Source organism: Rhinopithecus bieti, unplaced genomic scaffold (genome assembly GCF_001698545.2).
Source record: "Rhinopithecus bieti isolate Rb0 unplaced genomic scaffold, ASM169854v2 scaffold_6906, whole genome shotgun sequence".
Lineage (NCBI taxonomy): Eukaryota > Metazoa > Chordata > Mammalia > Primates > Cercopithecidae > Rhinopithecus > Rhinopithecus bieti.
In genome coordinates, this window is record NW_016805194.1 from 367105 (window position 1) to 390953 (window position 23849).

At 38.9% G+C, this 23849-nt stretch overlaps 1 protein-coding gene across 1 annotated transcript in view; it reads left to right on the plus strand.

Annotated features, from left to right (window-relative positions):
- Window positions 1-10177: 10177 nt before the first annotated feature.
- LOC108529389 (histone-arginine methyltransferase CARM1-like) overlaps window positions 10178-23849 on the plus strand; it is a 54620-nt gene continuing 40948 nt past the window's right edge. The window contains exon 1 of the mRNA XM_017871692.1: window positions 10178-10219. The gene's annotated coding sequence lies outside the window, so the exon portion shown is untranslated. The remainder of the gene's footprint in view (window positions 10220-23849) is intronic.

Genomic DNA, 23849 nt, shown 5'->3' on the forward strand with positions numbered 1-23849 from the left:
GAGGGGGGTAGCCTCATAATAAGATGACATCTGAGTAGAAAATTTCAATGGGAATGGGGAGAAGCCGTGTGCATCTGCGCTAAGGGTGGTCCAGACAGAGGGAGCAGAACTACAAAGCCCCTGAGGCAGGATGTGTTCAAAGGATGGAGAAGGCAGGAGACAGGATCAGATTGCTAGAGGCCTGGTCAGGTGAGACACTGGGGACCATAATGAGGACGTTAGCTATATTCTGAGGGAGATAAGAAGCTTTGAAGAACTTGTAGCAGGGGCTTGACATGGTCTGGGAATTATATCTTTTTATATACTTTTTAAAAGTATGCATTTATACCCTCTCTCATTGTAATTCTCATAGCAGACCCATGAGGTTGGTATATTTTATTATTCACATTTTTCAGCAAAGACACTAAGGCTCACAAATATTAAGGAGATTGCCTAGGTGACAAAAAATAAAATACAAGGCCCCTTCTCTTTCTATGTCCTCCAGACTTCCCCTTCACCTTTCATTGCATTGGCTGCTGCCATCTAATGTAGAAAACTCATGTCATTATATGGGATGATATCAAGAACATGGGAAAACCAACTTTTATCAACATTTCACTAACTGAAAAAACAAATAGAGACACTGGCAGACTTTATTCTGGGGATTTATGAGTCATGGAAGTTTTCTTCAGGAATTAGAAAAATTTTCAAACTTACAGAACAGTTACATAAACATAACAGAGAACTTATGAATACCCTTTAAATAGATTCATTAATGTATAATATTTTGTCACATTGGGTTTATCTCTTTCTCTGTATGAGTGTGTGCATATACATAATCACATAATTTTATTTCTGAACCTTTTGAGAGTAATTTGCATATGACACATTCCTTTACCCTTTGTATTTCATTGGGCATTGCTATGAATAAGAATATTCTCTTACATAACCACAGTAGAGTTATCAAATTCAGGAATTTAACATTTATACAATATTTGTTTGATCTATAGCCCATAGTCCAATTTCATAAATGGTCCCAATTTATGCCTTTAAACCGTATTTTCCCCTCTCCATTACTGGATCTGGCCCAGGATCAAGTCTTGCATTTCGTTGTCATGTTTCTTTAGTCTCCTTTAATTTGAAACAGTTCTTCAGCCTTTTCTTTCTTTTATGACATTGAGATATTCAAAGAATATGGACCAGTTATGTTATAGAATATTCCCCATTTGTGTTTCTTTTCTGATTTCCTCATGAAAAGATTAGTTTACACATCCCCAGGCAGAAAACTACTCAATTTCTATTGTGTCCTTCTCAGGATATCACATCAGGGAGCACCAAAGCCTATCTACCCCTCATTGGATTTGGTCACCAGGTCAGGGTTTTTTCCAGTTTCTCCACTGCAAAGTTACTCTTCTTTCCCTGTTAGCCATAACTCATAAGCAATCTGTGCAAAAGCACTTTGAGATCCCACAAATATCCTGTTCCTCATCATACAGCCTCTCACCTCAAATTTAGTATCCAATAGTTATCCATGGCTTTGGAAAGACAGTTGATCTTTTTCTGTGTTAGCCTTGTGTCCTGCAACCTTGCTAAGTCACTTAGTTCTTATAAGATTTTTTGGATTGCTTCCTAGAATTTTCTACATTAAGTGGTTATATCAGCTGTGATTAGAGACAGTTTTACTTTCTTCTTATCCTGTCTGTATGTCTTGCCTTCCTTCCTCTTTTTTTCTTCTTTTTTTGCCTTATTGCACCAGCTAGGACCTCTAGTACAATGTACAGTGTTGTACAGAGGAGAGTGAGCATCCTTGCCTCTTTCATGAACTCAGGAACATTTAGTTTTCCTCATGTTAGCTGTAGATTTTTTAAAAAATAGATGCCCTTTATTAAGCTGAGAAAGGTCCATTCTATTTCTAATTTGCTAAGAGTTTCTACTTTGAATGTATGCTTCATGAAATGCTTTTTCTAAATCTACAGAGATGATTATATAATTTTTATTTTAGTCTGTTAATATATTGATTTTTCAATGTTAAAACAACCTTGAATTTCCAAGTTAAACCTCATTGTCATGATGTATGACCCTTTTAATATATTGCTAGATTAACTTTGCTAGAATTTTATAAATAATTTGTGTGTCTGTGTTCATTTGGTATTGCTTTGTAGTTTTCTTAATGCCTTTGTGGGGCTTTGGTATCAGAGTAATATTGGCCTTATAAAATGAGTTGGGACATGCTCCCTATCTTTGGGGAACTGTATAGAATTGGTGTCATTTCTTCAAATATCTCATATTTTATATTGATAATAGGTCTTGTCTTTTTATTTTCTTGATTAACCTAACAAGAGGCTTATCAAGTTTATTGATCTTTTCAATGAAACAGCTTTTGGTTTCATTCATTTTTCTCTATTTTATCCATTTTCTATCTTAATTGATTCTTTCTCTCGTCTTTGTTATTTTGTTTCCTCTGATTACTTTGTTTCTCTGATTACCCTTCTCCAACTTAAGCTTAGATTGTTAAATTCTTTCCTTTGTTGTATGGACTCCTTTAATGCTGGACATTTCTTTCTACCCTGTGCTCTAGCAACATCTCATAAATTTGAGTGTGTTGTGGTTTCCTTCTATACAGTTCAATATATTTTCTAATTTTTATTGTTATTTGCTCTTTGACCTATGGATTTGTTTTTTGATCCATGGATAATTTGGGCATGTTTAATTTCCAATTATTTGGGGATTTTCCAGATATCTTTTTGTTATGATTTCTAGTTGAATTCTTTCATGATCTGGGAAAATGCTCTGTATGATATGAATGGTTTCAGGTTTGTTGGAGTCTGTTTTATGGCCCACAATATGGTCCGTGTTGGTGAATGTTCCATGCGTACTTAAAAAGAATGTATGTTTTGTTCTTGTTGGGTGGCGTTTTCTCTAAATATCAGTTGGGTCAAGTTGGTTGATCCCTAAGGGTTTTTGGTCTACTTGTCCTATTAATTATTGAGGGGGGATAATTGGAATTACAAACTGTAAGTGTTTATGTTTTATATCCCTTTCCTGTATCATAGATGATATTTCATTGAGTATATGTGAAGTTATGCTTCAAACAATTACATAAGAAGGCAAAAAGTAAAGACTACAAGTTTCTACCGGCTGTTTTCCATTTTTTTTCTAGCAGCTGTTTTCAATTTTTTCTCTTATAGGGAAAACTCATACTTCACTTAAACCCAGCTGGAGCATGACTGCTCCATGCCTCTCTGCTCTCAGTATTTATTATAGATCATATTCTCTGGTCCCTGTTTCCTGCTGAGCATGTGCACAAAATATGCATTCTACTGAAAGATTTATGGGTAAAATAACATGATGTCTGGAATTTGCTTTAAAATGTACAGCCAAAAAACAAAACAAAAAAAAAAAACTCAAAAGGCATGGCAGTACAGATGAATTAAGATGACAAAATCTTAACAAATGTTAAATCTTGGGAATAGGGTTCTCTATATCAATCTATCTATGTACATTTGAAATTTTTCATAATAAAAGTTGAAAAAACTCATAATGTTTGAAAAGTCCACAAAAACATGATTTAGGGTATGAGGAGCTACAAAGGAACAATGTTACTCATCTACAAGTTGATTAATCTGCTGGCCATCTAAGGTGTACTGATCAAGAGTTTTGGAGCTGCCTGGAAATGCTCTCTTAACAATTACAGTAGCAATAGTAGGAGGATGGGGTGGCTTACTAATGGAACTTGAGAATCTTTATGGTTTGGAATTTGCTGCATTTGACTATTAGCTTCTGGGTGAAGTAGAACATAGTTATTTGTTATAGGACACACTGTGCTCAGCATTAACATTTGTATCCCCCTCTTTCTTCTTCAAAATGCTTTCAAATGTCTTAGTTCTCTTAGGAACATGAAAGGAATATGTATCATTTAATAAGTTAACACAAAAGAAAATGTTCTGGCAGGGTGCAGTGGCTCACGCCTGTGATCCCAGCACTTTGAGAGGCCAAGATAGGAGAATTGCTTGAGTCTGGGGGTTTGAGACCAGCCTCGGCAATACAGGCAGACCTTGACTCTACAAAAAAAAAAAAAAAAAAAAAAATGAGCCGGGCATAGTGGTATTCCCCTGTTACATATATATGTATATATGTATGTATTTGTATATATATGTATATATGTATGTATATGTATTCAATACATGTGTATATATGTATACAGCAATATATATGTGTGTGTGTGTGTGTGTGTGTATGCATATATATATATACAGAGAGAGAGACAGAGAGAGAAGCAGAGAGAGAGACAGAGTCTCACTCTGTTGCCCAGGCTGGAGTGCAATAGTGTGATCTCATCTCACTGCAACCTCCACCTCCCGGGCACAAGCGATTCTCCTGCCTCAGCCTCCAGAGTAGCTGGGATTACAGGCACCTGCCACCACACCTGGCTAATTTTTGTATACTTAGTAGAAACGGGGGCTTTACCATGTTGGCCAGGCTGGTCTTGAACTCCTGACCTAAGTGATTCGCCCACCTCAGCCTCCCAAAGTGTTGGGATTACAGGCATGAGCCACTGCACCTGGATGGCAATATATTTTAAAATAAAAAAAAAATGTCTTGATCTAACTTCTAGGAATTTCACCTAAATATATTCATAAATGAGGAAAATGAAATTTAAGAAACTATTAACATTAAATCATTATTCGTAATAGCAATATACTGAAAACAACAAACAAAACAAAACTGTTCATCTTCAGTCGGTGGGTGGTTTGGAATACCATACAGCTATTTTAAAATTTTTTACTTATGAAAAGAACTTCTAGTTCAATTGAAATTTTCTGTTCTTGGCTAAAATTAAAGCAACTTTATTAAGAAAGTAAAGGAATAAAAAAATGTCTACTCCATAGGCAGAGCAGCGGCATAAGCTGCTTGACTGAGAATACTTATAGTTATTTCTTGACTACATGCTAAATAGGGGGTGGATTATTCATGAGTTTTCTGGGAAAGGGGTGGATATTTCCTGGAACTGAGGGTCCTTCTCTTTTTTAGACTTAACTAGGGAACACTATTTATACTGTCCATTACTCAGTTTAAGAATTATTTATTCAGTGTTTAGAACTCCCAGTCCTTCAGGTACTGCGCTGGGTGCTAAGGATGTAATATTTTATTTTATTGATTTTCTATTTTTTGAGCACTTTGTCGCCAGGTAAGTGCCTCCCACAAACCTCTCAACTTCTCTTTGTAAGAGAAACCTCCCTGTGCTTCCCAGATAAGGTGATACCCCCAAACCAGTTTGATTCATGGACTCTCAGGAGATTATATTGCATCCTATGGACTCACTGACCATGTATGAAGAGGCGGTGTGCTATATTAAACCCACCTCAGGAAAGGAAACTCTTTATTAAGAATTTATTGATGAGACAATATGTTGTCAGTCCACTTATAGAATTTCCATATTGGGAAATTTCCATATTGTGCTCTCCAATGTAGCTTTTTACAACCCTCCCTACCTTCTAAAGATACACATACTTTGGCCTTCTTCACCTATTATGGCACCTGTGTGACTGTGAAGGACTTGAGTATGCCACCCCTTTCTAGGGTAGACCATGGAGGAGCAGGCAAGGGCTAGTTTGTGTGCTCAAGGACTATCATAGTCCACATGGCACCTTGTCCAAATTGGGAAGAAAAAAACCAACCTTCCTTAAGACAGTTTTTTTCTTTCATCTGTCAGAAAGTTATCATGATATACTGATTTTGTTAGAAAAATGAATTCACTGCCATTTGCTAAAGAATTTATAATAAATAAATCCATGATGCTTTTGATCTTAAAAAAAATCATCCCAGGGTTGTGCAATGCACATCTTGCACAACTGTACATGGCTGTCTTGTATACTTAAATTAAGTAAGGTCTGTATTTCATAAGGAAACTTATGGAAAACCTATAGGCTTTCCTGGGCATTCCATTAAGTGATCTGAGTTTGGAGCAGATCATTAAAAGAACAAGGAAGATCACAGAGTGACAGCAAGATCACCCTTATTTAATTTTCTCTTTCATTAAGAGAAAATACTTTGTTCTTTCTAACAAGCAGCTGTTCCAGCTCAAACTCTGTTTTGGACCAGTCTTGGGGGTAGGAGGAGCAAAATCCAGGGAGGGATGGTTGAATGGGAGAAGGAAAAAAAGTGGAGGAGATTTCTGAGAGGTAACGTGAAGGAGGAAAAGAGTTTTTTCCATTTGGTTTGTGATTGCTAGACCTTCTTGCTCACACAGAACTGATCCTGGGAAGCTGTTTTTCTGGGCCTGAAAACGACTTCTCTCATTAGTGATTATTGTTACCTATTCCGGGTTCTTAAGAGAGACGGCCCTTTCATTTTCGTGTTCTCAGCTCAACATTCATTTATTCCTTTTCTATTTTTCTTTATTCATCTTTTTCCATGTATTTATACAATAACTGTTTTTGAGCACCCGAGAAAGGCACTATTACAGATCCCTGTTCTCATTGACAGACCATGTTCTAAATAGAGCTTCTGCACGAGCAGGTGCTTCAGAGAACCCCTCTCAACTGGAGATATGTTGTAGTTTGTTCAGATTCCATGTTAAACTTTATTTTTCATTATTGTATTTGAGATAAAAATAAGGTTAATATATCACTATTACCATTTTGGTTTAATTATTTTCAGCATTTTGTTTTGTATCCATTTTTGAATAGTTGTGATCATTATTTAAATGTTATATTCACTATCTTCATTTAACGCTGTGTAATAAGCATATTTTCATCTTTGTTTGACTTTATATCTTCAAAAATATATAAATAATATTCCACACAAGAATTCCTGTAATTTGCTTAACCAATCACCTATAGTAGAACATTTAAATAGTTTCTGCTTTTTTCTGTCATAAACAATATTTTTTCTATTATAATTGGTAATAGCAACTTTGAAAATTATAAATAAATAGACGTCTTTGTGTGGGTAGGTTTTGGATGATTTCATTCAGATCAATCCTAAGAGGTTGGACAACTCTGCCAGAGGATATGAACTTTTGTTTTTTGCTCTGCTACATGCTGCCAAATTGCTTCCCAAAACACATGTTCTATTTTGTGATTTATGATGATTACAGCAGTGTTTGAATGTATCATTTCACTGAAACCTCACAAAATTGGACATTGGAGGTTTTTAAATACTGCCTAATTCAGTTGTTCTATGAAAAAAAAGTACATCCTTTAAATTTGTATTTCTTTACATTGTATTGATGTGAAACTGAGGAGGATTTTGTTAACATACCAGAATTTGATCTTGGGACACTGGGTGGCATCATCTCTCTGCCATCGAGAAACCATCTACTCAGGTAGTGGCGGTCATCAGAGCTGTTCATGGGCATTCATTCTTGTCTCCTTCTTCCAGTCGCATGATGAGATTATACTTCCCTACTCCCTCGAAGTTAGGTGTGGACATATGGCTTGCTTTGTCCAATGAGTGTGAGTGAGAACAATGTGTCACTTCTGACTGAAGGTTTTACATATCATTGTGAGAATCATCATGTCTCTGTTTTCTTGCATCGATGATCCCAGGCACTTTCTAGCCTAGGTTTTTGGGTAAGGATAACATGCAGCAAAGGCCCTACAGTGGTCTGTGATGGACATGCAGAATAACTGAGAAGTAAATTTGTTATAGGGCACTGAGATTTGAAGATTGTGTGTTACAAAGCACAGCCAACTGTCCTGACTGATTTGGTCAATGTGAACAGTTCAGTTGCCTGCACTGCTGTGCCACAGCACTAGGGTGCCAGGCCATTGCAACACCGCAGAGCACTGCAGCAGATCTTGGAGTCAGGTGCTTTTCAAAACAAGGAAAGAGTTCAGTGGTATTTATGTATAATCCATTCAATTCCAAGCAACAAAGTGGGTGACAACACTATGCCATCTGCCAGCTCAAATTATTTTTGTCATCTCAGATTAAAAATTCTGTTTTAATATTCAGCAGGGAAATGACTTAATGCTGGTTGGCTTTGGGCAACTTTTAAAAAATTGCTTTTCTTTTACAACAGGCCCATAAAAGCTAATGAAAAGAGCCAACATGTATTGATCATTCATTATGCTTCAGAGGCCATGCCAAGCATCCTACCAACATAATCCCCTTCATTTCTTTTCAAAAGGTGCTATAATCATTGCTAGTTTACGAAGAAGGAGGCTCAGAGTCAGTATCTCTTGTCAAGGTCATTTGCTGGTTAATAGGAGTACCAGGATTTGAACCAAGCCCCATGTAATTCCAGGGGCTGTGTAGCAGCCACTGCACAATAGGGGACACACTGGTTCTTCTGAAGCTTTCTCAAGGCCCTTTGTGTGGCCCATTTGATTCTGCCAGGTCATTGTCCTTTACTGCTATCTTCTTTCCCTATTTCCTGCCTTTGCTACATTGGCACCAAGGCTTTTATCCTATGTATGATTTCATCCATCTAACACTCACCAAATGGACACCATACAGATGCTAGAGACACAAAAATCAATAGAACCTAGTTCCTGCCCTCTAGGAGCTTACACTCCAACAAATAGAAGTACAACATAAGCCATAAATGGAAGCCTCAGATGTACATGTTAAAATAACCAAAAGAAATAGATGACCTTCATTTAACTAATATATTTCATTTAACCCAGTATCTCTAAAGTGTTATCATTTAAATATGAAAGCAGTATAGAAAATTATTAATGAGACATTTTACATTGGTTTTCTTTTTACTATGTTTTTGAAAACTAGTACATTTTGTTTTGTACTTAACCGCACATGTGAATTTTGACTAGCCCCATTTCAAGGGCTCCATCACCTCCTGTGACTAGTGGCTATTGTATTGCCCAGTGCAGGTCTTGAAGGAAAGATAAAAGCACCGATGATTATTTCAAAGTAATGGGGAGAGTGATGGGACAGAAGTCCAGCAGGCGTCGTGAGACCACAGCAAAGGGAGACTTAGCCCAACCTGGAACTCCAGGGAAGCTTCCAGAGGAAGACACCTGCGCTGAGTAAAGGCAGAATGAGGCTCAGTCATGAAGGGCCTTGTAGGAGAAGCCAAGGAGTGTGATTTTCTGTGCATGACCCTCTTCAGCTTTACAATGTTCTTCCATGTACACTAGAACATTTGGGAAGAGCAGCAGCTCTCAAAGTAGGCATTTGTGGTGATCAAGACTGCTAGTTGTCTCCCCATTCTATTCACTCCTTCTTCCACAGTAACAGAAGTCCTATATTTTTAGGTGTGGCAATGGGTGTAGTTAAAAATCTGCACCTCCCAGTGAGCCTTGCAAGAAAAGATAGTAACTGAAGTCGGGTAGGGTTTATGCAAAATTTCCTTAACACAGGCAAACTCAGAGAAAAGGCATGTCATTTCTTCATTGCTTCTTCCTATTTCTCGCTGCCAGGAGTGTAGACATGATTTCCAGAGCTGCAGCAGTCACTTTGTGACTTCAAGGCACTCTAAGGATGGAAAGTGTGCTCTAAGCACATCAGAGAAGGATGCCTTTGTCTTGTCCTTCCCTGTGTCTGCATCTGTGGAACTGCTGAACTGTCTAATTCTGGACTTCTGTTATGAGAGAGAAAAATAAATTACTAATTCATTTAATCTACTCTAATTTTGGGGAGTTTTTTGTTTTTATATACATACAAATCTAATCTTGACTGATACAAAATACATAACTCACCAAGGAGCTAATATTAGCTATATTAGCTCATTTTACAGGGAAGTTCCTAATATTAACTATATTAGCTCATTTTGCAGAGAAGTTCACCAAAAATCTGAAAAATCAAGTGACCAAACAATCATCATACAAGGAGTAGTAGTGTCAGAGGTAAAACTGAAGCCTGGGGATTCTGGCCCCCAAAGCCTGTGCTTTACTTATTGTACCATTTTGTTTTCCGAGGATGTGGTTTTCTGCTACTCTCTTCCCTCTATTTCTGCACATTTTCAGGATAGCTGTGCAGAACAGTGGCTGTAGAGTACCAGGTCACAATGAGTCACATCCTGTATGGAGCATCTGGTATGAACTAGTGTAGTGGCCACTTTGTCCTAGCCCCTACTATGACACGGGTGGCCTTTGCCTTGACCATCTGGCAGGAGGTCCATAAAATATCTGAGCAATCATGCGACCATCTCTTCCCCTTTCCTAAGTCCCCAGTCCCAGGGCTAGTTTCTGGCCCTCAGGGTTCCCTCCTGCTTCCACTGAGTTCTCTTGGCTGAGCAGAGAGAAGATTCAACTGAGCCTTTCTCATCCTGCAGGTACTGGATTGTGCAGGCACCTGGCTTGCACATCTCTCTCTTCCTGCTGTCTGCCCCCTGGCTATGGCATTCCTCAGTTACCATCCCTAGCACACGGTGGTAATACTCAAATCTGTCAATTCTGCAACTTGTCGGCTGCTCTACAGAAGGCTCAGCGGGAAAGGAGGTTGCCGACTCAAAGCTAAACGTAATTTTATACCACTTGCAGAACTCAGTCAACCACAAGACCCATATTGCTTGCAAGTTGGCCAAATCAATCAATGGTTTATTGAACATCTTCACTGACCTCCAGAACTACCATTAGCTCTATCCTCGCTGCCAAGAAACGGCCTGAGCCAACTGCCTGATGTTGCCTGCCTCACTGGTTTCAGGTGTGGTCAGGCTGTAGCCATGTCCTTTGGGATAGGATATAAGTAAGCTGACCTAGCACTCATCACTCCAGGATTTCTCTAGCCTTACATGTCAGTCTGTCTTCACTTTTGGAAAGAGGAGCATGTCTGCCTCTTAGTGCATCTGGACCCAGAGCAGGGATGAAAATTTTTTTCTGTGAAGGGTCAGATAGTAAATACTTTAGGCTCCATGGGCCATGGGCTTTATTGCAGTCACTCAGCTCTGTCACTGTAGCATGAAAGCAGCCATAGACAATATGTGTACAAATGAATGTGGCTGTGCTACCGTAACACTTTATTTATGGACACTGAAATTTGAATTTCATATGATTTTCATTTGTCACAAAATATTATTCTTTCTTTGATTTTTTAAACCATGTGAAAAACATGAAAACTATTCTTGGCTGATATGCTATATAGAAAGAGACAAAGGGCTGGATTTGGCCTGTGGGCTGTAATTTGCCAACCTCTGATCTAGAAGGAGAGGAATATGGTGGTTAAAAGCATGGCCTTTTGCAAAACCTGTGGATGTTAGCAATCAGATGTGTAACTTAACGTCTGCTGCTTCATCTTTCTAATCTTCAGTGTCCTCATTTATGAGATGGGGATAGTTCCAATACATACTACAGAGGACTACTGGTTGACTAAATGAGATAATCCAGCTACTCTGGAGGATCTCCTGAGCCCAGGAGTTCAAGGCTGAAGTGAGCTATTATTGTGCCACTGCACTGCAGCCTCGGTGACAGAGCAAGACCCTGTCTCAAAGAAAAAAAAAGAAAAAGAAAAAGAAAAAAGAAAAAGATGTATATCATTCAGGATACTGTGAGGCTCCACTATGGGTCCAGTGGTGAGCTAGGCACTCTAGGAGATCAAAACATAAACCAGACACAGCTGCACACTCCCCAGGAACATGGAGTCTAGCAGGGAGGTGGCCATGTGCCCCAATAATTGTCACGTGTGGCAGAGTGATTTTGTCTGCAAGAGACGCACAGCAGTGACAATTTGTCATCTCACTGTGTGCAGTACTACTTCTTAGGGTTTTGGAATGCTCAGGGTGTCTGCTCAAAGAGACAGCAGACCCACCTGGGACTGCCACACAAAGTCAGTCCTTGCATTTCTGCTAATCTCCTGCAGCCCACAACTGTGCTGCAACATTTTAAATCCAGCATCACCATTGACTTTGTCAGCACCCCTTGCCCTTTCATCTGCTCACGGTCCCTTGGGAACCACAGGGGTAGAACTTCCATTTTCCATCATTTGTAATGTAGTCCAGTTCAGCTTATGGCAGATAGCACCTTGTCACTGGTGAATTTCTATTAAATAGAAGGTATTCTAATAAAATGTATTCAGTTTTTTGGTAAGTCATTTACAAGTGAGGTGAGAAATATGGTAATCTATGTTTTTATGTGTTAGCATTATTTTAACTTCTACTTAGAAATGAACCATACCCTTACCTCTTTTTGTAAGATAACTGATTTCACCCAATCTGGCCACCAACCAGAATCCTAACTGGGCTATCACCTGGGGACCACCTAGACTATGTTCCTGTCTTTAGTTATAGAATTTTTAAGCTCAGCCCTTAAAGACAAAAATAACAAAGTGACTTCTTGTAAATTACTGGAACCTCCATATGGTTTTAACAGCATACGGTTCTCCAAATTGTTTTCTGTTATATTATGTATAAATCATAGGACATACTTCTGAGACTAAAATAATAAAAAGCATGTTCAGATGCTAACAGCTAATCTCGCTTCCAGAAAGAATTGATAAATCCCATAATAACAGTCCTGATAAATTCATTTTGTCTCCTGAAGTCTTCCTGGATCAACATTACCCACGAGTTCTTCCGTGTGCTGTCTGCTCATGTCCTGTGCTGTTCCATGCCCCATTCGTCTCTCAGGATCTTGAATCAGGGATTTTATAATAATTGCAGAGCTTTTTTGTGTTTCTTTGACTGTAATGACTTAAGTCCATGCTTCTCAAGTAGTGATCTCTCCATTCTTCCTTTTTGCAAACCCTTTAGGAGAGTTCTTTTCTTCCAATACACTTTAAAAATGCTGCTGCAGCTACCAGTTACCTTGGGAATTACTTCTCTCATTTTTGCACTGTTATAGTTTCTTTCTGCTCTGTCCACTCTTTGATCTGCCTTCTGCTGTGATGGCAGGAAGGGTTTCTGAGGTTATTCTAAAATTTTGAAGTATGAAAGGAGTTTCCAAGTTGGGTATGACATGGAAAGCTTGTCTGCATAGGGCTGCTGTGTAACATAATTCCAAGGAACACTGTTCTCTTCATAGCCTATGTGCAAATTGGAGTTGTGCAGTGCACAATCTGCATGGTGCCAGCTGCCCTGGGGTCCCAGGGGACAGGACTCATTTGAGACGATGATGAGTACTCTGTATTCTGTTGCCTTTCTCATGAAGAAAAACGAGGAAGAGGAGGAGAAGGATGCAGATAAAGAGGAGAAAAGAAGAACAGTACTTTGATAGAGCTTCTTTTGTGCTAGGCAGTCTGCCAAGCACTTTATATATATGTGATGGCTGATATTGAGCATCAACTTGATTGGATTGAAGTATGCAAAGTATTGTTTCTGGGTGTGTCTATGACACTGTTGCCAAAGAAGATTAACATTTGAGTCAGTGGACTGGGAGAGGCAGACCCACCGTCAGTCTGGGCGGGCACCATCCAATCAGCTGCCAGCATAAAAGCAGGCATGGAAAGAGCAGACTTGCTGAGTCTTCGGTCCTGCATCCTTCTCCCATGCTGAATGCATCCTGCCTTCAAACATCGCACTCCAAGTTCTTCAGTTTTTGGACTCTTGGGCTTACACCAGTGATTTGCCAGGGGCTCTTGGACCTTTGACCACAGACTGAAGGCTGCACTGGCAGCTTCCCTACTTTCGAGGTTTTGGGATTCAGACAGGCTTCCTTGCCCCTCAGCTTGCAGATGGCCTATTGTGAGACTTCACCTTGTGATTGTGCGAGTCAATAAACTCCCCTTCATATATACATCTATCCTATTAGTGCTGTCCCTCTACAGAACCTTTACTAACACAATACATTAAATTGTAATTACTTAATAGGCAGCTGGTTGTGGTGGCTCACACCTGTATTCCAGCCCTTTGGGAGGCTGAGGTGGGAGAATCACTTCAGCTCAGGAGTTTGAGATCAGCCTGGGCAACATAGTGAGACCTCATCTCTACTAAAAAATAAAAATAATTAGCTGGGTGTGATGGCACATGCCTGTAATCCCAGCTACTCTGGAGGCTGAGGCAGGAGGATTGCTTGAGCACAGGAGGCCAAGGTTGCAATGAGCCCTGATGGTGCCACTGCACTCCAGCCTGGATGATTGAATGAGACCCCTGTCTCAATAAATAAATAAATTAATTAATAGAAGATTTTTTTCTTATTCATCATAGAAATGATTGGTTTTTGCAGTGCACCAGTTACTGACCTGGATAATGCTGAACAAGCCAGAAGCGGGCTTCCTTTCCTCATGTAGGTTGCAACCTAATGAATTTTGATCATAAAGTCAGCTATGCTATTCATAGCAGGACCAAAGTTCAACACAAAGAAAACTGCTAAAATTGCCATCAGACCCTTCTCAAAAACCCACACAGGCTACCAGTTGCATAAAATGACAAATCCAACCTTACATTTAACATTACATCACCAAATGAACTTTCTGTTTAGCCTTTATTTTTTTCTGTAACTCCATATCTCAGTTCTTTCACACTGGAAAAATCAGGCTACACCTTTGCCTGCGTAGTGACTCCAAATTTCTCCGCTGGAAGCTTTGCCTCAAGCCCTTACCCTCCATCCTCCTTTCTGCCTATCCAAATGTCTCCGTCTTCTTTTGGCTCACAGTTCACCTCTTCTAAGCAGTCTTCCATGATGGAATGCACAGAGTTCTGTTTCCCTGGATCTTTGAATACAAATTATTCTAAAACCATTTTGTGTGTAACAATGTATTGCTTTGCAGTAGTTCTCATGTGTGTCAGTTTCTTCTGTCTCTCTCTCTCTCTCTCCTCATCACATATTCTTTGATGGGGGAAGTCTCATTTCTAATTTTGTTTGTAGCCCCCCTCTATCTCCCCCACTCCTGTGCCTAGCACACAGCAGGTGATCAATAAATCTTTTTAATAAGGAGCTGACTCACCGCCAGCACTCTGGCCCCCTTGGCTCAGGTTGTTCTGAGGCATGCAGCCTTCCAAGAAAAGCTGGCTTTCTTGGCTTCCTTCCATAGTGCTGGTATGAATTTCAATGCTAGACCTTCAAAGAAAAAACTCAGAAAGGGCCATCCTACCCTGGGGTAATTGTGAAAGAAACAGATCCCCAATGGAGAGGAGACCTAGGGGCCACTTGGAAAAAATTCACACCTATGTCCATTTTCCTTTATCAAAATGAAACAGAATCTCCAACCTAAACTAACACTCATTTAAGTGCTTACTATATGATATCTATATGGGTGTGTGTATGCACACATGCACACCTGCACTCGTGTATAAATAGGTATTAACATATAACACATGTACATATAATATGTATGCATGTGGATTTTATCTGTCTACCTAGCAAGAGAGAAAGAGGGAGAGTCTGAGCTCTCTGCCTCTGCACTGAATACTTCTATACTATACCTCTTAGAATTAATTCATGTTTGTGTGTGTGTTGTGTGTGTGTGTGTACATGTGTATGTGTACCTGTGTATAGACAACACAGGAAACAATTTAAGTGCAGTATTATATAAACTTGGTGTTCTTGTTGCTTTACTGTAATAAATTACGCATTGTATAATTGATAGATACCTGCTTTATAAGTACAGGAGGAGTTCAGCTAGAGTATTTTTCATAAATTTCTGGCAACACTTTGCCAGTCCAGAATAATAGATAACTAGTTTTCAAATAATTATCTCCAAAGGAAAAACATCTGCAGTTATACAGAGAAATTTTCAGTCTTGATTTTGTAAAATTTGGGATCAAAAAACCTCTCCCTATCTAGCCAATCTTTCTGGTAGGAGCTGAAGCCATTTCCTTGTTAGTTATGTTACATGAATATGTTACATCTTAATTTTGTGTATGTCTTTTCTTCTCAGTCATCATCAACTGATAAACAGTTTATTCTGAGGTAGAACATGCCCCTCAGGGTAGTCCTGGGTTTCAGAATTTCCCACTTTCTGGAATGCAGATATTGGTGCTGGAATGAACAGTGGCCTGGCTGATTTGTCTCTGAGCAAACTGTGTCTGTATCTCTCTTCCATCTGTATGATGGAGACCATAATACCTCTTGGCAATGGGGATTGGATTAAGTGAGAATGTGAAAATGGTACTAAATGGAGCACTTCTTGAGTGCATGTTTGCTTTTGACCCTGACTGAGACTGGCAGCAGGAAGTATCTCCTCTCCACTCCCGATTGTTCTTTTGTGTTTCTCTCCCCTTGTGCTCCTTTCCCCCAGCCTCCTCCTCTTCACTTTGGTTCCTGGGCAGCTGCTACTGTGAAGACAGTGCAGCTCCCATCTGCTTTCAGCATATGGGACCAAGGCTGTTGCTTCCAAAGTCCTCGTGTTTGCTGTTCAGAGCAGGGTGGGTTATTGTGTGGAAAGTGAGGCAGAAAAATCGCAGCATAATTTAATCAGTCTCTGTTAAATCTTCATGTAGTTTTGATGGGATTGATTGATCAGTCTTTCTACCTATCTGTTCATCCATCCATCCATTCATCCATCTATCCATCCATGTATCCATCTCCTAATTTTTACCACAGAGTTTGAGTTTCCTCACACATCTCTATAGTAAAATATAAATAAAGTTCAAAATTAGAGAACATATACAAAGCACAGAAGTCTGAGGCCAAGAGGAAATTAAAACACAAATCTGCATATTAGAGGACTCATAAGTATAACTGCCAACCCATGTTTTTTACTCTGGGCATCTTGGCATTCAAGCAAAAGGGGAAACACTGTGAATTTACATGATCTCCAGAGTCCATAAAAGATAGAGTAGTGGCAGGAGCGCAGAATATGTCAAACAAAGCTTCTTTTGGCATTTGGATCTGAAGAAATTTTTTTATGTGGGTTCCCAATAGGACTTGGAGTATGCCTTCATACCAGAGTGTCAAGGATTCTAGACTCAACGGTCACTCAATAGCTGCATTCTCAATAAGATTTAGAATATCCCTTTTTATCAAAGTATCAAAGAATTATAGATTTGACACTCATTCTAGAGCTGGATTGCAGTTAAAGCTGCACGTAAGCCACATATATAAAAAGATCTGCTGGTTGTGGTTATAAAAATATTGAATGATAACCAATATCCCTGGATTGAATCCTCCTGACTTTCAGTCCATGTTATCCCCTCTTCTATGTAAGGAAAGTGCAGATGGATGTCAACCAGAAAGCACTAATTTAACTATTGCTGTATCTATCAGTTGCTTGTCATAGAGTAGATGGTTGATCACTTTGTTAGGGAAGGATAAGGCAGTGGGTGCCATGAGCATCCTCTCTGAGTGGAATCACTCTTCAATATAGATGCCATACTCCAGGATCCCATGGATCATTAGTAACTATACAGGAAGGTTGGGGAGATGAATGGTTTGAGAAAAACTCACTTTCATAGCTGAAATCAGTCAACAGTACTTTATTCACATAAAAATATGTTGTTTGGGAATGATAGTCACTGACTTACTAGAACTTATCTGATAGCTCTAGACTTTGAGTTTGAACCTGCCCTAATGAGTGTCTGCACAAAATGACCAAATAAGGTCATCGTCAAGAAGCACAACTACCTCTCTTACACATTTAAAACAAAATCGTCAATTGATTGAAACAAGCATACAATAATATGTTTGGCTATCATTTTTCTTAGCTTTTATGATTTCGTGGTGCTCAAAAATAGAAGGGAAGTACCTGATATTTTAAGTTGCAGACTTGTTGTCCATGAAGTTTTGTAATGGGTCCTTGATTATATGGGAGGCACAGACTCAAATGCCTATACAGCCCAACCGAGTCATGGAAATGCATGAAGTGGACTAGTTGCAAAGAAGGGACGATGGGGCAACTATGGCAACTGGAGATCTCACACCCATTCAAAAGGTTGCAGTAGCTACTTCCTTCATGTTGGTTGTTGCTACACAGTAATTCAGACCCTAGTGTGCCCTGTCATACTATTTTAGGTAGAAATTCATGTTTCCTGTGACATTCTTCTGAGTTTTAAAACATATCGTGGCCGAGTTAAATATTCCTATAGACCAGATTTAGCCTCTGCTCATTTTATACCCAGTTGACTATCAATATAAATATGAAAGAGAAAACAAGATAAAAGCAAAGAGATTGAGCTAAGAAGACAGATGCACATCACGCTTTTAGCCAATTATCATAGATTCACTTCACTGAGAACTACAGTGGGTACATTTTGCTCTCTAAAAAAATGAATACAACATGAATTTTTTGAATAGGATTAGGTAGTACAATCATGTAGAATTACTGTTAAATGCATGTTTGAATGGGAAGAGAGCTAGATCTTAAAACTCGCATCGCAAAACTAACAAAGCAGTTACTTGTCATCCAAACTAGTCTTTTTATTTGATTTGAAATCTCAACTCTTCCAGGTACAAAATACTTTCTTTCCTCTGTCTTGTAACAGCTATAGCATTTCTCAACTGAGTTTGTAGTTGTTTTTGTCTCATTCATTTATGGATAATATGTAAAGGGAAAGCCCAGAGAGATTTTGAAGTCTACCTATTATGCAAAGTTTTCTCTTGGCAAAATAAAGTGCCCCAAGCATTATGTAGTGAAGATACAGATGGCTATTTCAATTTTTTAAATACTATATAGGATTCCACTAATGCTTCTCCAAAGTTATTTGTTAGGGGAATGGAGGGATTATGGCATAAGCAATCATGAAAATGTTTATTTCACTTGTCAAGTGTCATTTTTTAAACAGTGTAAATCTAATCAAATTGGAAATGTGCCTTTATGCCACCTGTTTGGTGTTTACCTGTGCTGCTTTTCTTGCTGGGAGGCATGCAGAGGCCTCAGGAAGCTATGAGAACTAATTGAATAATAGCTTATGCTACAACATAAATAAATTAGTCCCTCTGTGAATACATGTTAAATGCTCCAGAAGGTGCATTCTGGCCTTACTTAGTGAATGAAGGTACCATTTGTCTTTCTACAAGTCTGGTGACCTTCAAATGACTAGGAGATTGTTTGAAATTCCATCTTCATCCCAAGTAATCTTAATATGGGGTGGTCTCCACTGGACTGGTTAAAGCACAGTGGTAGAAATAGGCCTAATTGCAAATAGACTGGTTCACCTCTAGGGTTCAGGAAAGCATGGTGCAGATTTTAAAAGCACTTGAAATGAGTAAGACATTAAAACATATAAAATTTTTAGTAAAAACAAACAAAAGTAATACACTCTCAGCAAACTCTAGTGTCTGGCAATGACCCAGGAAAAAATTATTTTAAATTCCTCCATTATTTTAAATTGGAGGAATTTCTGTTTTAATCAAAGCTACCTATACAAAGTAGCTCAAGTCAAAAATAAAAAGTTATCGAAGTGAAATGTCTCCTGGAATTTAAGGCATTTCAGGCCCAGACAGTGTCCTGGTACCATGGTGGGGAAGCAGATATATCATCTCCAGCTTTTAGGTGTTGCCTTGTCTCCTCATAATCATCTTTCTGTCTCCCCATCTCTCTCAGTTGTGAGTGGCTACCTCCCCCAAAATTACATGAACTTATAGGCAGGATGATTCAATCATTTATCATCCAAATCAGGAATCTTTTGAGGGTGAAAGGCAGTGGGATCAATCGTTTCTCCAGGACAGCAGGTACAAACTGAGATGCTCCAGATGAACCAAGACAGGATTACCTGACTACCAACAACAACATGAGAGCTTCAGAATCTGTCCCTCTTTGATTACAGTGCCTTAGTCTTTTGATTCAGGCTGAGTTAGCCTCTGGTCAACAGCTCATTCTTAATCTACTGGTTGGCTATGGGGTCCAGTGGTGTAAACAGAACATAGGAAGCTTGGAGCAGTGCCAGCTGTTCTTAATGAGTGTGGACAGAGAAACAGTGTTGGCAACTCTGGCAGTGTCAGAGACTCAACATGTTCTGGAACCAGAAATTTTCCACCAATTGACTTGTAGTAGCCTGTCACAACAACCACCTGCTGCTGGAAGCAAAATCTGGGCTTAAGCTAATGCAAGTTCCAAGATTTCAGAAGTTGATGAGCAGAGTGGGTGTTTTCCGTGACTCACCTTCCTCCCATTTGCCCCCAAAGTATTGATATTTTCTCAGTCCTGTTTCTTTTAGCTTAGTCTATAATGTTTCTACTTCTTTTTCTGTAGTAGTTAGCTGTGATTTTGCTTATCTTTAATATACTCTCCTTTCTTCTGATAATGGAAGCCCAGTCTTCCTTTTGGGTTAGAAAAGGCTGACTCAAGGCTAGTCCATTGGCATTGATCCCCTGGCCACAGAAATGGATTCAGAGATGGGTCTTTAATTTAACGTGGTTCAACGAAACTCAATATTGGGGTTTTGTTGGAATATTTTGGAAGGACAGAGGTTGCTGAGCTTGTAGCACTGTTGTTTTACAGTTGCTGGTAATCATCTTGTTCTATGAGGGTGAAGCCTGCCCAATGGGGAAGCAAAAACAGAGAAATGCAGAGCAAGAAAACAAGAAAAAAAGAAAGAGAGCAAAAGAGTGAGAGCACACACAAGTGAGAGAGCAAGTCCTAACAACAGCAATGGAGAACTTGAAAATAGCTATTCTTGAAAATTGAACTTTAATCCTGTATTTTTGGGTTTTGTGAGCCATGAAGCTCCTATTCAAGTTATACGTAGTTGAGTTTTCCAACACTTGTTAATAAAAGAGTTTTCACAGAAATACCTTAGAATCTTGGTTCTGTTCCAGTTCGGTCAGTTATTCCTCTATTTAAGGTTGACCTCCTGTTCTGTCTGTTTATTGGAGACCACGCAGTTCTTACATCTTGGGCTTTCTTTGTTGATGGGTAGAGCATCAGGGCAAGTCTACCAGGATTCTACAAGGATTAGGGATCTCACTCAATGTTCAAACAAATGAACAAACCATCCTTGCCTTTATAAATGCTTAACATTACTATTTTACTAATGTTTAGGTCACTACTTGTCATCTCAATAAGTGTTCATTGGTTTTGAAGATATGCATGAAGATCATCTCTGATTTGAAAAAAACATGATCTCAATTGTTTTGCCGTAAGATTCTTGACAGTTAAAGATTTGACAAATACACAAAATACTCCCAATAGTCCTACTCAGTGCTTTGCACCAATCTTTTGGTTGGACAAAAATAGTGTTAGGTTAGTGTTACACAACTTATGAACTGTAGGTTTAGTTGCTAATTGTAAGGCTTTGAGTGAAGAGGAAACCCAAATAATATATTCAGTTTCTTAGAACTTATAAGTAACTTTGTTTTAAGAGAGTTTGATTTGACGGCTGCTTTCAAGAAATACTGACACGTTCTTTTCAAAGAGGAGACAAAAGCACTAAAAGGGAGAAATTAGCTTGAAGTTTGATGAAGCTGTGCATTTTTATAGTTTTTTCATGTATGTGATAGGAACATACAGTGTCTTATAATAATGCTATTTATGTTGGGCACTCAGAGAATCTGCTTTATATCGCTTTTTGCTGCTTTGCTAAGTAAACAAACCATTGTATGAGGTGTAAGAAGGGCCACCCTTATGTTGAATTTCACTAAGCAGCAGAGTCCCCTGTCTATATACATGTTTGGAATGTATTCATTTTCCTATTCTACTTCAACTCTCACCACCTGAGATATCTGTGCCTTTTTCTGGAAAAACACACACAGTATATCTGTATAGGAAAATTCCTAAAATTTGGTTTATGTTTATCTAACTTTGGGAGTTGGGATGAAGAAGGTGTGGGAACTGTCTTATGCAAATATGTTGCTATCCACTGAAAAAAAGAGAAGCAAAAGTATATTGCCATGTTTAGGAGTTTAGATAATAAATGGATTTTGACTTGAAATATATGATTGATCAGCTAATTTAGTTTTGCCACTGAGACATTAACTCAAATAACTTTATGATTAGACTTTTTAAGTAAATAGATGGAGCCCAGATAGTTGAGTCTACACACCTATGATTAGGGAAGAAATAAGTCAACAAGAAAATAAACTCCTTATTCTCAGGTAATTGCTTTAGAAGACATGAACCATTCGAAAGGTAGAAGTGGAAATGAATTAAAAAAGGAGAAAGAGGACAAGGGAGAAAATAAAGAAAAGACGAATAAAAACGGAGGAGGAGAAGGAGGAAAAGAAGAAAAAGAAGAAGGAGTAGGAAGAAGAAGGAAAGAAGAGATGAGGAAGAAGAGGTAGAAGAAGGAGAGGAGGAGGAGCAGAAGGAGAAAAGGAAGAAGAAGGAGAAGGAATGGGAAGGAAGAAAAACAAAGAATGCCTTCATTAATTCATTTACTTATGCGTTAAATGACATTTATTGCATACTTATTATGTGCCAGGTGTCATACTTTGCTCTTGGATTTGATGGTGAATAAATCTTTGTACTTGCTAAATCTTTTAAGCTTACATTCTATGGAGCAAGATAGAAAAAACTAAGCAACTAGACAAAGTAGTAATTATTATCCTATATGTTATACAAAGAACTAATGAACTAATAAGAGACAGACACAGAGAAGACCAGTATTCCAGCTGTAGATATCACATCCATCCTGTTGAATGATGTTCTGAGTGTAATCCCACTTCTCCCAGCACTGACCAGGTCAGGAGATCGAGACCATCCTGGTTTACACGGTGAAACCCCGTCTCTACTAAAAATACAAAAACAAAATTAGCCGGGCGTATTGGTGGGCGCCTGTAGTCCCAGCTACTTGGGAGGCTGAGGTGGGAGAACAGCGTGAACCCAGGAGGCGGAGCTTGCAGTGAGCTGAGATCGCACCACTGCACTCCAGCCTGGGCAACAGAGCAAGACTTCATCTCAAAAAAAAAAAAAAAAAAAAAAAAAAAAAGAATATGGGGAATCTACCCTAAGACAGTCTACCTGTCTACCTTAAACCACATCCATCTCAAGGGAGAAATGCTCAGACCATGAAACTGGGAGAAGAAGAATTAAATGAAGCGAGTGGTTAGTGTTGTTCTCTTCTTTGTACACTGATTAAAATGGTATCTTTTCTTCCTTGAGTGTCCAGTAGAGAGCTTAATTGGGTAAGCTCAAGCTGATGGACTAGAGTGAATTGAAATGAGCTGTCTGCAAATTCTTCAAGATAGCCCAGAATCAGTTTTGCAGTAGTGTCTAGAGTTTGACATTATTTTATAAAAATCCACACCATGACTATTACATTGACAGTTGTATATTTTCTGGTATAATGTTGGGACATGTGGCCGGAACAGCTGAGGTAGTCAGACAGGTATTACCCTTTCCTGGCACAGAAAGACGCTAGTGTCTTGGTAAATAAACTCTTGGTATGGAAAGCACCACAGACAGTGTGACTTGTAAATAGCAGCTATTTAAGAAAAGCAAGCAAACAAAAACAGATCCCTTCAATCTGGTCTTTTAGGAGTAGCAGAACAGAAAGAAAATGGTACATCTGAGTAGTCTGTATTGATTCATGAGTAGAAATACATACTAAAATTGAAAAGTAATGATTTGTCATGAAGAAGCCTAAATCAAGCCTGAGAATGGAAGGAAAATAATTGGAATCATGGCTGTAGCATGGAGCAGCTATGTCCTTGGTAAAACATCTACACGATAGAGAAAATTACATTTGTGTATTTGTGACCAAAAAAATTGCAAGACACAATGGTTTACAGCCTGACAGTTTATAATCGTAGTTCCACCAGGTCATTCCTTTTAGAAACAGTGTGGGTAGATGTGTCCTTTGAAAGATGTGTGCTCTAGTCAGAGGAACTGGGCTTTTACAAATAACTGAGGGCAGTTCTCCATCCTTACATACCCAGCCCACTGCCCTAGGCTTCTAGACAATATCCCCATAGGGACCTCTTTATTCCAGAGCAGCAATTCTAATCCATATCCTCTCACCTCTCTACCCTGAGCAGCTGAAGGAGCCACTGTTCTAATGTGGACATCCATTTTGACTTTCTTATATTCTAAACCAGCTGGCCTTTCTTCCCTCTCCTCGTAACCATTCTGGCTCTACAGAATTAACAACGTCCTTCAAACAAATCGAACCTGCAGATCAAAAGACTCCTCCACAAAAAAAAAAAAAAAAAAAAAAA